At 41.0% G+C, this 13,737-nt stretch overlaps 1 pseudogene; it reads left to right on the top strand.

Moving 5' to 3' along the window:
* Positions 1–1,935: 1,935 nt before the first annotated feature.
* LOC141494807 (midkine-like) lies at positions 1,936–2,425 on the top strand (annotated as a pseudogene).
* The last annotated feature ends 11,312 nt before the right edge of the window (positions 2,426–13,737 follow it).

Below are 13,737 nucleotides of genomic sequence, written 5' to 3'. Positions count from 1 at the left end.
CTCATCAGAGGTGGCTAGGAGAGGAAACAGCATATATACTCAATGGGGTATAGGCATCTGGAGTAAAAAGGAGAGAAGGGGAACAGGGGCGGGGGGGGGTGTGAGTGATGGAGGAGAGGGTGGACCATGGGGGAGAGTGGTCAGATATAACACATTTACTGTTTTACTTCTTGAAAGGGGCTGGGATTGGATGGCCTGTCCAGGACCACAGGGCCAGGTAGATGCTGGGCCTAAGGGGTGGTATGGGGGCTCGGGGCCTCTTGACCCTAGAGCTGGTGATCAATCTGCTGCACCACTCAGCTGCCCTACAGCACATTTAAGAAGAGGGACAGAGTGAAAGAAGAGAAAAAATATAGTATATGGTAGTTGGGGAGGTATGCATGGAGGCAGTTGCAATCAGCAATGGCAAAGGTGGAAAAATATGGAAGTAGCTTTTGTGATGGACTTATCATAAAGAATATGATCCGCCTGTGACAGAGCTGGTGGTGTTGGAGCACAGACTGAAGTACATTTTTAAAAAGTTTTTAATTTTAATTTTTTCTCTTTCCTTTACATTATTGCTCATGAGGGTCTGTGTTTGGGGGGCAGGAGGTATTATGTTTACTCTTTTTTTTTTTTAGATTTTGAAAGGCAATGGGGTTAAATGGTTTGCCCAAGGCCACACAGCTAGGTAATTATTAAGTGTCTTAGGTTGGATTTGAACCCAGGTACTCCTGACTCCAGGGCCGGTGCTTTATCCACTGCACCACCTAGCTGCCCCTGTTTGCTCTTAAGCAAGAACGTCTTAGTGGGGTGGAGCCAAGATGGCTACAAAAAAGGATCGAGTCTTAGGCGCTCTCTGTTAAAACTTATAAGCTAAGGACTCTAACTAAACTTTTGAGAGACAGAACCCACAAAGGGACCCAGGGAGGCAGTTCTCCTACTCAAGGTAACCTGGAAAAGAGCAGAAAGGCTCTGCTCCTTGGGGTAGGAAGGGCGGCCTGCCAGAGGGGTGGCCCGCCAGAGCCAAAGAACTTCAGCCTCCCGGAGGCAGCCCCAGGGTGCTGGGAGCCTCAGCTCACAGCAGCGGGGGAGTCTCCTGAGCTGCACCCCGAGGAGCAGTGGCACAAAGTGGGGGAACAGCAGGGGACCTCCGCCAGAGAGAGCACATGAAGCCCAGTCCTCAGGGCACACAGCAAGCAGCTTGGCCAGCACAGCCCAGACCTGGAAAACAGAAGCAGGCGGAGCCGGTAAGCAGGGGCCCCCAGGGCATGAGCCCATTGAACTGAGGGAGGGGAGTGAAGAGAGACTGTGGGAGCTCTGTCCTCTGCCCCTGGAACAGAACTTTGGGGTTCTGACCACATTCAGATCCTGATCGCAGTCTAGGACCCCCCATAGAACAGCAGGGCCACCCCACCTCAGCCCCGTGGCGGGGGGTGGGGTGCATATGGTCATTCACAGACCAAGAGGGAGGACAGAGCCTCACACACTGAGACCCTTGTGGGAGTGTCCCAAAAGCTCAGGAAGCACCCCAAAACCAGGCCTGGGAAAATGAGCAAGCAGAGAAATAAGAGGAAAACCACTGAGAAATATTTTGCAAATGAGCCCAAGAAGGATCAAAACACTCAGTCTGAAGATGAGGAAGCACAAGCTCCTGCATCTAAAGACTCCAAGAAAAACAGAAATTGGGCTCAGGCTATGACAAAGCTCAAAAAAGACTGAAAATCAAATGAGGGAGTTAGAAGAAAAACTGGGAAAAGAAATGAGAGAGATGCAGGAAAAACATGAAAATGAAGTCAGCAGTTTAGTCAAGGAAATCCAAAAAAATGCTGAAGAAAATAGCATGCTAGGGGGCTGGGGCGGGCCTGGGGCACGGCGGAGCCAGAGCAGCGACCACCCTGCAGCCAGGAGCCCCGGAGCCTCAGCGGAGCAGCAGCGGTGCCGGGCCGGGCCGAGATGCAGCTCCAAAGTTTCCTTGTGCTCACACTCCTGGCCCTCCTGGCCCTCGCCCCCGGGGCTGCAAAGAAAAAGAAAGACAAGGGCAAGAAGGGCAGCTTCGAGTACGAGGAGTGGTCCTGGGGCCCCTGCACCCCCAGCACCAAGGACTGCGGCCTGGGCTTCCGAGAGGGCAGCTGTGGTTGGGGAGACCCGGTGCCTCAAGTGTAAGGTCCCCTGCAACTGGAAAAAGGAGTTCAGTCGACTGTAAATACAAATTTGAGAGTTGGGGCGCCTGTGATAGCAATACTGGCACCAAAACCCACCAGGGAACCTTGAAGAAGGCCCTCTAAAATGCCCAGTGTCAGGAGCCCATCCAGGTGACCAAGCCCTGCACCCTCGAGGCCAAGGCCAAGCTCAGAGCCAAGAAAGGGAAGGGGAAGGACTAGACCCTGAAGCACCACATGACAAGGGAGGCTCTGCCTCTAGGGGACTCCTGGATGCCCTCCCTTACCCCCCGACCTCCCCTTCAGAGCCCCCCCCAGAATTTATTCTATACCAGGTGCCTTGTTTCTGATCATTAGCTTTATCAATCACGAAGCCCTCCTTCCCACTTCCCCCCATCATTTCCAGCCCTTCCCCAGCACCCTGGGGTGAAGGGGTGAAGAGAGGAGGGAGGGACCAGGTCTCCCCTTTCAGACCTGGCTCCCCCTCTCACCCCAGTGATATGAGCTCCAATTTCAGCCTAGCCCCAGGGCCTTATTCAAACCATCACCTTTATTAAAAAAGAAAAATAAAGTCCTTTTTTCAATTAAAAAAAAGAAAATAGCATGCTAAAAAACCAGCTTAGGTCAAATGGATAAAACAGTTCAAAAAGTTATGGAGGAGAAGAATGCTTTAAAAAGCAACATTGGCCAGATGGAAAAAGAGATAAGAAAACTCTCTGAGGAGAACAAATCCTTCAGACAAAGAATAGAATTCAGGGAGATTGATGAATTTACCAGAAATCAGGAATCAATACTTCAAAACCAAAAAAAGGAAAAATTAGAAGAAAATGTGAAATATCTCATTGAAAAAACAACTGATATGGAAAACAGACTTAGGAAAGATCATTAAAAAAATTATTGGAATACCTGAAAGTCATGATCAGGAAAAGAGCCTTGACATCATTTTCAAAGAATTACTACAGGAAAATTGCCCTGATAATAATTCTAGAAGCAGAGGGCAAAATAGAAATGGAGAGAATCCACCAACCCCCCCGAGAAAGAGATCCTAACAAACCAACCCCTAGGAATATTATAGCCAAGTTCCAGAACTCCCAAGTCAAAGAGAAAATATTACAAGCAGCCAGAAGGACACAGTTCAAATATCGTGGAGCTGCAGTCAGGATCACACAGGACTTAGCAGCAACTACATTGGAAGCTCATAGGGCTTGGAATATAATGTACCGGAAGGCAAAAGAGCTTAGAATGCAGCCAAGAATCAACTATCCAGCAAGGCTGAATGATCTCTTCCAGGGAAAAAAGATGGACTTACAATGAACCAGGGGAATTTCAAATGTTCCTGTTGGAATGGCCAGAGCTGAACAGAAGGTTTGATCTTCAGATACAGGACTCGGGTGAAGCATAGAGAGTGGAGGAGAAGGGAAAAATATGAAGGACTTAATGATGATGAACTGCATGTATTCCTGCATAGAAAAATGACACTGATAATACTCATATGAACCTTCTCAGTTAATAGAGCAGGTAGAGGGAGCTTTTATAGTTGAAGCACAGGAGAAAGCTGAATTCAAAGATAAAATATGGTGTAAAAATGGAGTCAATAGAAAAAAGGGGAAATGTAATGGGAGAAAGAAAAAGGAGAGGGGAAATAGGCCAAGATATCTCATATAATAAGATTGTTCTTTATTACAATGAGCTATTGCAATGATATGGAAGGGGGGAGGCAAGGGGGAATAAGGGAACCTTTGCTCTCATCAGAGGTGGCTAGGAGAGGAAACAGCAGATATACTCAATGGGGTATAGACATCTGGAATAAGAAGGAGGGGGGAGCAGGGGGAAGGGGTGGGGATGTGAATAAAGGAGGAGAGGATGGACCATGGGGGGAGAGTGGTCAGATATAACACATTTTCTTTTTTACTTCTTGCAAGGGGCTTGGATTGGAAGGCCTGTCTGGGACCATAGGGCCAGGTGGATGCTGGGCCTAAGGGGTGATATGGGGGCTCAGGGCCTCTTGGCCCCAGGACCAGGGATCTTTCTGCTGTGCCACTCAGCAATCCTACAGCAGAGTTGGAGTGAAAGAAGAGAGAAAATATAGTACATGGTGGTGGAGAAATATGAAAGGAGGGAGTTGTGATCAGCAATGGCAACATTGGAAAAATATGGAAGTAACTTTTGCGATGGACTTACCATAAAGAATGTGATCCACCCATGACAGAGTTGTTGGTGTTGGAACAAAGACTCAAGCACATTTTTTATTATTATTATTTGGGGGGGTTTGCAGGGCCAATGGGGCTGGGTGGCCTGCCTGGAGATGCATAGCAGGGTGATCGTTGGTTGTCTGAGGTAGGATTTGGACCTGGGTGCTCCTGGCTCAAGGGCCAATGCTCTGTCTACCACCCAGTCACCCCTAATATTATTACTATTTTATTTTATTTTGGGTCTTTTTTTTTCTTCTTTTTGGTTTTTGCAGGGCAGTGGGGCTGGGGTGGCTTGCATGTCACACAGATGGGTGACTGTTGGGTGTACAGGGCCAGCTGTGGGCTTGGGTGCTCATGGCTCCAGGGTTGGTGCTTCATCCATTGCGCCACCTGGCCATACCTACAATTATTACTATTATTTTTTTAATTTTAATTTTTTTTCTTTCTCTCCTTTACTTTATCGCTCAAGCAAGTCTATATTTATGAGGGAGAGGGGTATCTCGTTTACTCTTAAACAAGAATATTTTATTAATGTAAAAAAAACATTTGTACAAAATGAGAATAAAAAAATATAAAAAAAGAATATCTTAGTAATATATAAAAAACATCCTTTGTACAAAAATGATTACATATATGTTGTGAGGATACTTCAATATAATATAGAGAAATTAGACAGTATATTGTCAAATCACAGAGATTAGAGGAATGGTCCAAAAGACAGGGCTCCATCTGCTGTGTAACCATTCCAAACACTATTCCTGAACTACACACAATGCAATCAGCTACACTATGAATTATATATTCTTAACCAGCAATATATTGCCCATTAATATGTGGTAATGCAAAGTAATCATATAGCACAAAAGGAACAACATGAAAATTACACATGGTTATAGGAGTATTGACTTTGAAATGAGTAATAGTGCCTATACAGGAAGTATAAATACAATGAGGAGAGGTTACGGATGTTACGTTCCAATGACCTCTAGGGAGATAGTTCCTAAAAGCATTTTCCCACAATTCAGCATCTCCTTGTAGTAATCACTGTGTATTTTCTCTTTGCAACAGCATGTACATGTTTTCCAGAGAACATTGAGTCCAGTTGAATAGGGCAGAGATATTAGCATCAATAAGTAAGTTAGTGGCGGCGGCTAGGTGGCATAGTGGATAAAGCACCAACCGTGGAGTCAGGAGTACCTGGGTTCAAATCCGGTCTCAGACACTTAATCATTATCTAGCTGTGTGGCCTTGGGAAAGCCACTTAACCCTGTTTGCCTTGCAAAAACCTAAAAAAAAAAAGCAAGTTAGCTAAGGTAGAAGCATTAAAAATGGTTAAAAATTGCTTTTCATATCCTAGGGTTAGTTATTGGGGTAGGACTGCCATGGGCAACCATTGAGCATTAATTGTTAAAGCCTGAGCGACATCCTGTCCAGCACCACACAGTCTGCTGGCCAGGGCCTCAAGGTCTACTGAATTTACTAAGCCCAAACCAGTTCCAGACCCACCAAGTAGGGTATTATACCATGCATGTTTTTCCCTTTTGCTAGTTCAAGTCTTTGGTATGGGGAAAGTGAAATTATAATGCAACAAAAAATTTGGGGAACTTTGAAATACATTAACACAGCTACAAGGAATTTTAATAACTGAAGGAGGACTTTGTAATGGCTTTTGCCTACCATAATAATTTAGCATATTCTACATACAGATATTAATTTGTAATGTTGGTAGAATTAGCACACACAAGATATTTGTCCTGGTCCTTGTTATTGAATGACAAAGTAGTTTCATGGGTAATTACCCATCTAGGAACAGTTTTGTATGGTAGCATCAATGTGAGAAATCTAGTATATGGGGTAGTAAATGGAATGGCCTCAAGACAGCATGAGATATTACCCGAGAACATATAGTGATATTCACTATGGGGATATTGCTTATCAATACAGTTTGCACAGGAGAAGGAGCTTGCCAGAAAATAGCATTTACAGTAGTCCAATTACAGTTGTATGGTTGGTTGGAAGGTCAGGTGAAATTATCTTGTTGTCTGGAAGATGTGGAGTTCCTTCACCACAAATGGATATGGGTGTGACTGAATCTCAGGAAGGCACCAGGAGTCCATGAGGCTGACCCATGCAAAAGAAATCACAACAGGAGGCACCCTAATAAACACTTCATTCACATAAAAACACTTGAGTTAATGGAACAGTATACCATTTATCACTCCCTGAATAACAGATTACAATATTGCCTTCTGCAATAATTTACCTAGCCTTAGGTATGTCATGTAAATGTGTCCTTATTCAAACCTTAGCCCCCCATTTAATATTAGTGAAGCTAAAACCTCCACTGAGGGGGGTACTGGAGGGTTCCCACTCTACTTTTAAACATGGTAAAATTATTAATTGACACATTCTTGCTCCTTTAAAGGCTATGAATGTAATAGAGGGGCTAAAATTATGAAGATACACTTTGATTTCTCCTCTATAATCACTATCTATAGCCCCAACCACCACTTGTACATTTTGAATAGCAATATTTGATCTGGTGACTAACTGACCATAACATCCTTTACGAATTTCAACCCCTAGTCTGGTAGAAAATAGTCCAGACTTTCCCGGTCCTAATTCTACATTCTGAGTTAAGGACAAATCATAGCCTGCAGACTCAATGGTTCCATGAAAAGGGGCCAGGGCATATATTTTATCACTTGGCCACCATTTCAAGGTTCTGAATCTTGCCTGATTAAGTCTTATTTGTAGGTTATGAGTCATCATTCAGGATAAAGGGGTACCTTCACCCAATGGTTATTCAACTGTTGTAAGGCCTCAAATAAGTTTTCATTCCAATTTTGTAAGGAGTTATTTCCTAACTTCTTCAATTTTTCTTTTAACAACCCATTCATTCTTTCAAACCAACTGCCTGGGAGTAAAAGGGTAAGTGATAAATCCATTCTATATTGTGTGTCTTACAATATAGGTAAATTTCTTTGCCTTTAAAATGTGACCCATTATCACTCTGTATTTGCATAGGAGAACCATAATATAAAGTTATAACATCTATGTTTTACAGGTGTTCTTTTGAGTAGCTCTTCTGTAGGAGCAGGCTATGAGTACTCCAGAATAGGTGTTCACACAGGTGCAAGCATATCGACACCCTTGACTAAAAGTCAAAGGGCCAATATAATCAGTTTGCCAAACTTGGGAAGGCAGAGTGCCCCTTCCTATTTCTCCAATAATAGTGTTAGGAATTTGTCTTTCTTTAAATAATTGATATTATATACATTGATTAGTAACTTGTCTTAATAGTGAAAGGGGAATTGGTATGCCCTGAGCAAGGACCCACCTGTGAGAGTCTTGCGGTCCTAGATGTCCTGAAGTTATGTGGAGCCATCTGGCCAAAATCAATAAATCTTCAGGTTCCTCATTTTTTTAGGAGCAACTTGCATGATTCCAATCTTTGCAAACCCATATGGCTACATATGCATTGTACTCATGTTCTGGAGTGTCCATACTGGCATGGGCATCTACATGAAAGACGGAGACATTAGTATATATTGGACCCAAATACATATATCTTTCCACATTTCATGCCCTCAAACTTGTTTCCCATGATGATCCCAATTTTTTTGCATGCTATATGGGCATCCAAGTGGTTAGGGGCGTCTGTAAAAATAGGACATTATCTCCCTTTCTTCTGTTTCAATACTTTGATATACAGCCATCAGTTCTGCCCACTGACTGCTGCCTCCCTTGCCTATACTTTCTTCTTCTTCTTATTTTTAGATTTTTGCAAGGCAATGAAGTTAAGTGATTTGCCCAAGGCCACACAGCTAGGTAAATATTAAGTGTCTGAGGCTGGATTTGAACTCAGGGACTCCTGACTCCAGGGCTGGTGCTCTATTCACTGTGCCACCTAGTGACCCCTTGCCAATACTTTCTAAAGTATTATATGCTACAGCCTTCCAATGCCTAATTTGTCCTAAATATTTAGCAGAGCCATTCATGAACTTAGTGCATTTCTTCTGTTCAGGACTCAAGGCACCAAATCCTTGATTCCATTTGACTGGTGAAATGGAATTATGAGGGGGAATGGTCATTGGGGACTACACTGAGGTTAATTCAGACACTTGAGATGCCAGATTTTCCTTGCTTAGCCTTGTTCTGTATATACTATTTCCATTTACTTATACTGAACTACTGTGCATGTCCTATCTTATGAGAGGCTGGAGTCCCCATTTATCCAACTCATAATAGGTATTTGGGGCCTTAACAGAACTTCATGATTTAAAGGGAGCTGTTCAGTTTCTACTAATGCCCAATATGCAGCCAGCAATTGTTGTTCAAAAGGAGTATGGTTCTCCTACAGGTAGTAGTCTAATATTAACTTTTTAAAATTGCCCCAATCACTTTTTTCTTTTTCTTAGTTTTTGCAAGGCAATGGGGTTAAGTGGCTTGCCCAAGGCCACACAGCTAGGTAATGATTAAGTGTCTGAGGTCGGATTTGAACTCAGGTACTCCTGACTCCAGGGCTGATGCTCTATCTTCTGTGCCACCTAGCCTTTTAAGAACACATCTCAATTTAGTACTAAACTGGTTTGCACAATCCCAGAAGAAATTTCATAACATTAGTTGATTCATAGCTCTCTATATTCTTTTCTACTTTATATTGATTTTCAAATCAATTTTCAAAACAACTTGTTCTTTCTCCTCCTCCTATTTAACATATACTGTTGTTGACCAGATACAGTGACTTATTTAAAACCTTAATTTTACAGTTAAATAGGCATAGTTCTATTTACAAGTTCTATGTCCCTGATTCCATTGTATACTTAAAACTTTATAGATTATGATGGTTCTTATATTTTAGCAAGAATAATTTCTCATCGGGTAAATTTTGAGTCATCCCCTTAAAATGTCAATTCCTAATATGTACTCAGGGAGGGAAAGGGAACAATCATCACTGAGTACTCCTTTTTTGGGTAATTGGCCTATCTTCATCATTATTTTAACTTGTTTTACCTAAATTTCTTTTCCTCCCAAGTCTATAATTATAATGGACATTCCATTTCTAAATATACTAGGACTGCCATATATCAAAAAGGTCTTGCCCTAGTATCAAAAAAAACCAAAATACAAAAATAACTTTAGTAATAGTTGCATATCTGTTGTTCCAATTTATAATCAATTAACCTTATGAGAGACTGTTAATTCCTCTGTCTGATCTCCATTACTGGGGTTTGGTCCCTATCTACTATTCTCATTTAAGAAGGGTCAAATATGGGTAAAGGAAGGGTGCCGATGGAGTGGCCCTAATTTCCCTATTTCTATGTCCTTTCTTCTCCTTATTCATCCTGAACAAGTCAGGAGAAGGGAGTCCATCAATATTATTCCTATCCACTCCTGCTCATAGCATGGCAATAAACAAATCTTTTCGGGACATTCTATTTTTGTACTTATCTTGAGACTGATCAGTAGCATGTTCACCACTCCTATATTGAGATTTATAGCCATAAGTATACTCACAGTTGCCTCTAATTGGGAGATTTTATCCAAAACTTCTGCCAAAGGCTCCCCTGCTTCACTAAGCAGCAATGTTATTATCAAATTTTTGTATGGGGGAGGGGTGCCTGTCTGGACTAAGGTATTACAGCAGGCTGCTTCAAACAAAGCCAAATCATATGTGTCTGCACCCCCACCATAGTATGAACTTTCTTTTTATCAATATTCCCTTTTTTCTTCCTATATTGAAACTGTGGCATTCCAACAGCAGCCTTGCCTTTTTCCAGTTATTTGCTTCAAACATTCAGTTACTTGTTTGGAGACCTTTGTTTTATACAGCTTCCCCTGTCTTCACATGACCCAGTGCCATATGCCCATTTTCTTTTTTTTTTTTCTTTTTCTTTTAGGTTTTTGCAAGGCAAACAGGGTTAAGTGGCTTGCCCAAGGCCATACAGCTAGGTAATTATTAAGTGTCTGAGACCGGATTTGAACCCAGGTACTCCTGACTCCAGGGCCGGTGCTTTATCCACTATGCTACCTAGCCACCCCCTTATGCCCATTTTCTAGCAAGGGATGAATATCGTAAATCGTAAAGAGTATATACATACTCTTTATTTTTCTACATTTTTCTTTAAAAATGGCATTTTGTAGAGTGAATCATGTTTGGGATGCCAATTTTGTTTGATTAAGGAGTTTTGGTTTTGATTCACTCCTACAAAATGACACATTCACACCAACAAACTAAAGAGTATATTTAATAAAATGATTATAAAACAGGTATAAATAGATCAGTTTTATAGCAAAAGTAACCAATAAATCCTAATTAAAATAAAAAGAAGAGCAAAGCCTACATAAACATAAAGAGAAAACATCACCAAATTGAGGGAGCTTCAACATCTGAATCAACAGTAGCTGGGGAGTCCTGGGGTATAGCCTCCAGAGTCACAATCAGGAAGGTCCCAGGCAGAGTGTCCTTTCCATGGGTGAGACTCCAATTAGGCTAAAGTCTAATTAGATCTTATATAGCTTGAGAATAAAGAAGGCTTCTTGATAATTTTTTTTTGTGGAATAAACCCAAATTTTTCAGGTTGTCTGAGGAGGGAGCCACCCCTCCCTGAACCCCAAGAATAATGGTGTTTATATTCAGGAATGGCTAGTTCCTGAAGAGATAGGCAATGTTAATCAAATATGGCCTTGAGAGTCTGGCCAGGACCAGTCAAGGACTTTCAGTGGTTCCTTTAAATACTCAAGCTGTTTTAAATATATACATAAGATCAATCCAGCTCATCTCCCCTTCCTGTTCATTAGGGGTGAATTGGGGGTCAGTAATTCTCTGTAACTAAACTATAAGGCCTTACCATGGAAAATCTTATATCTTATGTATTAACCATACACAGAACCAGGAGAATATTGGACACAATAATATGCAACATTGTGTGATGATCAACTATGATAGATTTAGCTCTTCTCAACTAAGCAGTGATCCAAGACAATTCTAAAAGACATGATAGAAAATACCATCTACATCCAGAGAAAGAACTATGGAATCTGAATGCAGACAAGTAAACTATTTTCACTTAACTTTTTTTTTGTTTTTTTCTTTCTTGTGGTTTCCCTTTTAACATGATTGTACATGTATAACCTAAAAAAAAAAGTAGTTAAGATAAGAAGCTGTAAGTTGAATCACTTCATTTCCCTTTCTAGTTTCCTAGATGCCAAAATGAGATGCTCCCTGGTTCCACCCTTCCCTCTCTACTTGACAGTAGACTTCTCCCTTCTTGGCAGTAGACTTCTAAATGGTGAGTAGACTCTTGCTGATCTGGGGTAACTTCTCTCAATCATGTGATGGTATCCCAAAATAGAGGCATTCTCCCCTGAGGGTCTCAAGGTTGAGGCACTTTCTTTAAAGTCTGTCCCCTAGCCAACTCAATTGAATGTATTTCTAATTTGTTTTTATGACATCTTTCAGGAATATTTTAGTGTTTACCCCCTAGGGTAAATTTCTGGTTATAGCTCATGGCTCAGGCCTCTCCTGGGGCCTCCATATAAGATTTCCAATTAAGAAGAGAGATAAGGCACTGGAAACATGAAGTGGGTACTCTAAAGAACTCAATAATAGAAAACAGGAGATAAATTTGGAGTTTTATATAAAGAATACCAGTAACCAGTGATAATTCCCTTTTCTAAAATTTATTGATCCTATTTTTGATGCTTCCTTGACCTTGAGAATTAGGATGATTGTTATGCAAATAAGAAATCTAAAATAGAACCAAAGGAGACCAAAGAATTATCTATTCATACCCTCCTCATTTTAGAAACTGAATTTTAAAGAAAGGAAATGGCTTGTCCAAGATCACATAGTTGCAGAGCCTGCTACAAACCAGTTATTCTCACTCCTAGACCCAAATATGTTCTACTTAAACTATGATTATATTTCCATCCATTTAGCCTACTGGATGTATCGATACTACTGCAGGAAGAAGAATCTTCTGTTCATTTCTCTGCCTTTGACTCATACTATAATTTTAAGCCTTCATAAACACAATAGATTAGCATCTATAAAAGAAGCTAGCTAGCAAGATTTTATGAAGAACTTGCTAAGTGCCAAGTTCTGAACACCTCTTTCATTCAACAAACATTTATTAAATGCCTACTGGCTTCAAAGCACTGAGCATCTCTTTATAGTTCTATGAGAACAGAGGCCTTTGAGAGTCAACAATCAATATAGAACACCTTCAATTCCTTACTGCCTAAGTTTCTGATTTTCCAGTCTAAACCATACTTGGTAAATGCCATACTTGACTGTGGTCTCTGCCAGAAACCTCCCTCAAGTGCCTGGTAGGACCGCTTCACCTATGCCAGTTCCCTTCTTTCTTTGGTAAGTTTTTTTCAGGGTTGCCATTTTGGTTGGTCAACCTTCATTCCCCTCCGGCTTTCCAGATTTCAATACCATACCTCTGCTATGGATACCGTCCCTCTCCATTCCCCATCTTTTCAGTTCTTTTTTTGTGTGTTGTCTTCTCCCACAAGAATGTAAGCTCCTTAAGGCAGGGATTGTTGCTGTTTTTTTTTTAATTTTTGAACTTTCATTCCCATGGCTTTTGTAAAATGTTTTTTGTCTTGTTGCCTTGCTCAGGAATGGAGCCCAGCAGAGCTGATCAGCTACTCTGTCCTCTTTCACCTCTTCCATTTTATCAAGTTAAATATTTAACAAGACACTCTACACAATGACTATGAAAATGCTTTCGGCAGTAAACACCAAAGCCCAAAGAACTAAAAAATCTATAGGTTCCAAGGTGAGACTACAGTCAAGCATAGTGTTGAACTCTAGAAAGTAAGAAAATTTAAACCCTAAAATTCTTTGGCAAACCTTCCCCAATCATAATTCAGTATTTCAACATTATTCATTTATTTATTCAATAAATATTCTACTCTGTGCCAGTCATTTCCAATCAGCTAGAGGCAAAGCTATTTCAACAAGAATCCAGTAAGAGTTCATGCTTGGGCTCCTTTCTCAAAGGATCTTGCTAATTCTCTTCCTCAATCATTAGTAGCCTTTGTCCAACAAAGCAAAAGCATCCCTTCTGATGATAAAACCAAAAAGTTTCTACCTTCCTGGAAAAGAAAATATAATTCTCCATAAACAAAAAGGATGTCTAAATTAAATTAGTTTCAACAAATATGTACTAAGCACTTGTGTATCAAGCACCATCCTAGGACTTAATAATAATAATATTAATATATATCATAAGCAATATTTCTATAGTACTCTGTGGTTCAAACAAAGTATGAAGATATTTTTTTTATTTTACTCTCACAACAATCCTGGGGAGTAGGTAGCATTATTATCCCCATTTTATAGTTGAAGAAATTGAGAAGGGGAAAAAATTAAATGACTTTTCCAAGCT

This window comes from Macrotis lagotis, chromosome 8, assembly GCF_037893015.1.
Source record: "Macrotis lagotis isolate mMagLag1 chromosome 8, bilby.v1.9.chrom.fasta, whole genome shotgun sequence".
NCBI classification, from domain to species: Eukaryota; Metazoa; Chordata; class Mammalia; order Peramelemorphia; family Peramelidae; genus Macrotis; species Macrotis lagotis.
This window is presented reverse-complemented; position numbering and strand designations above follow the sequence as displayed.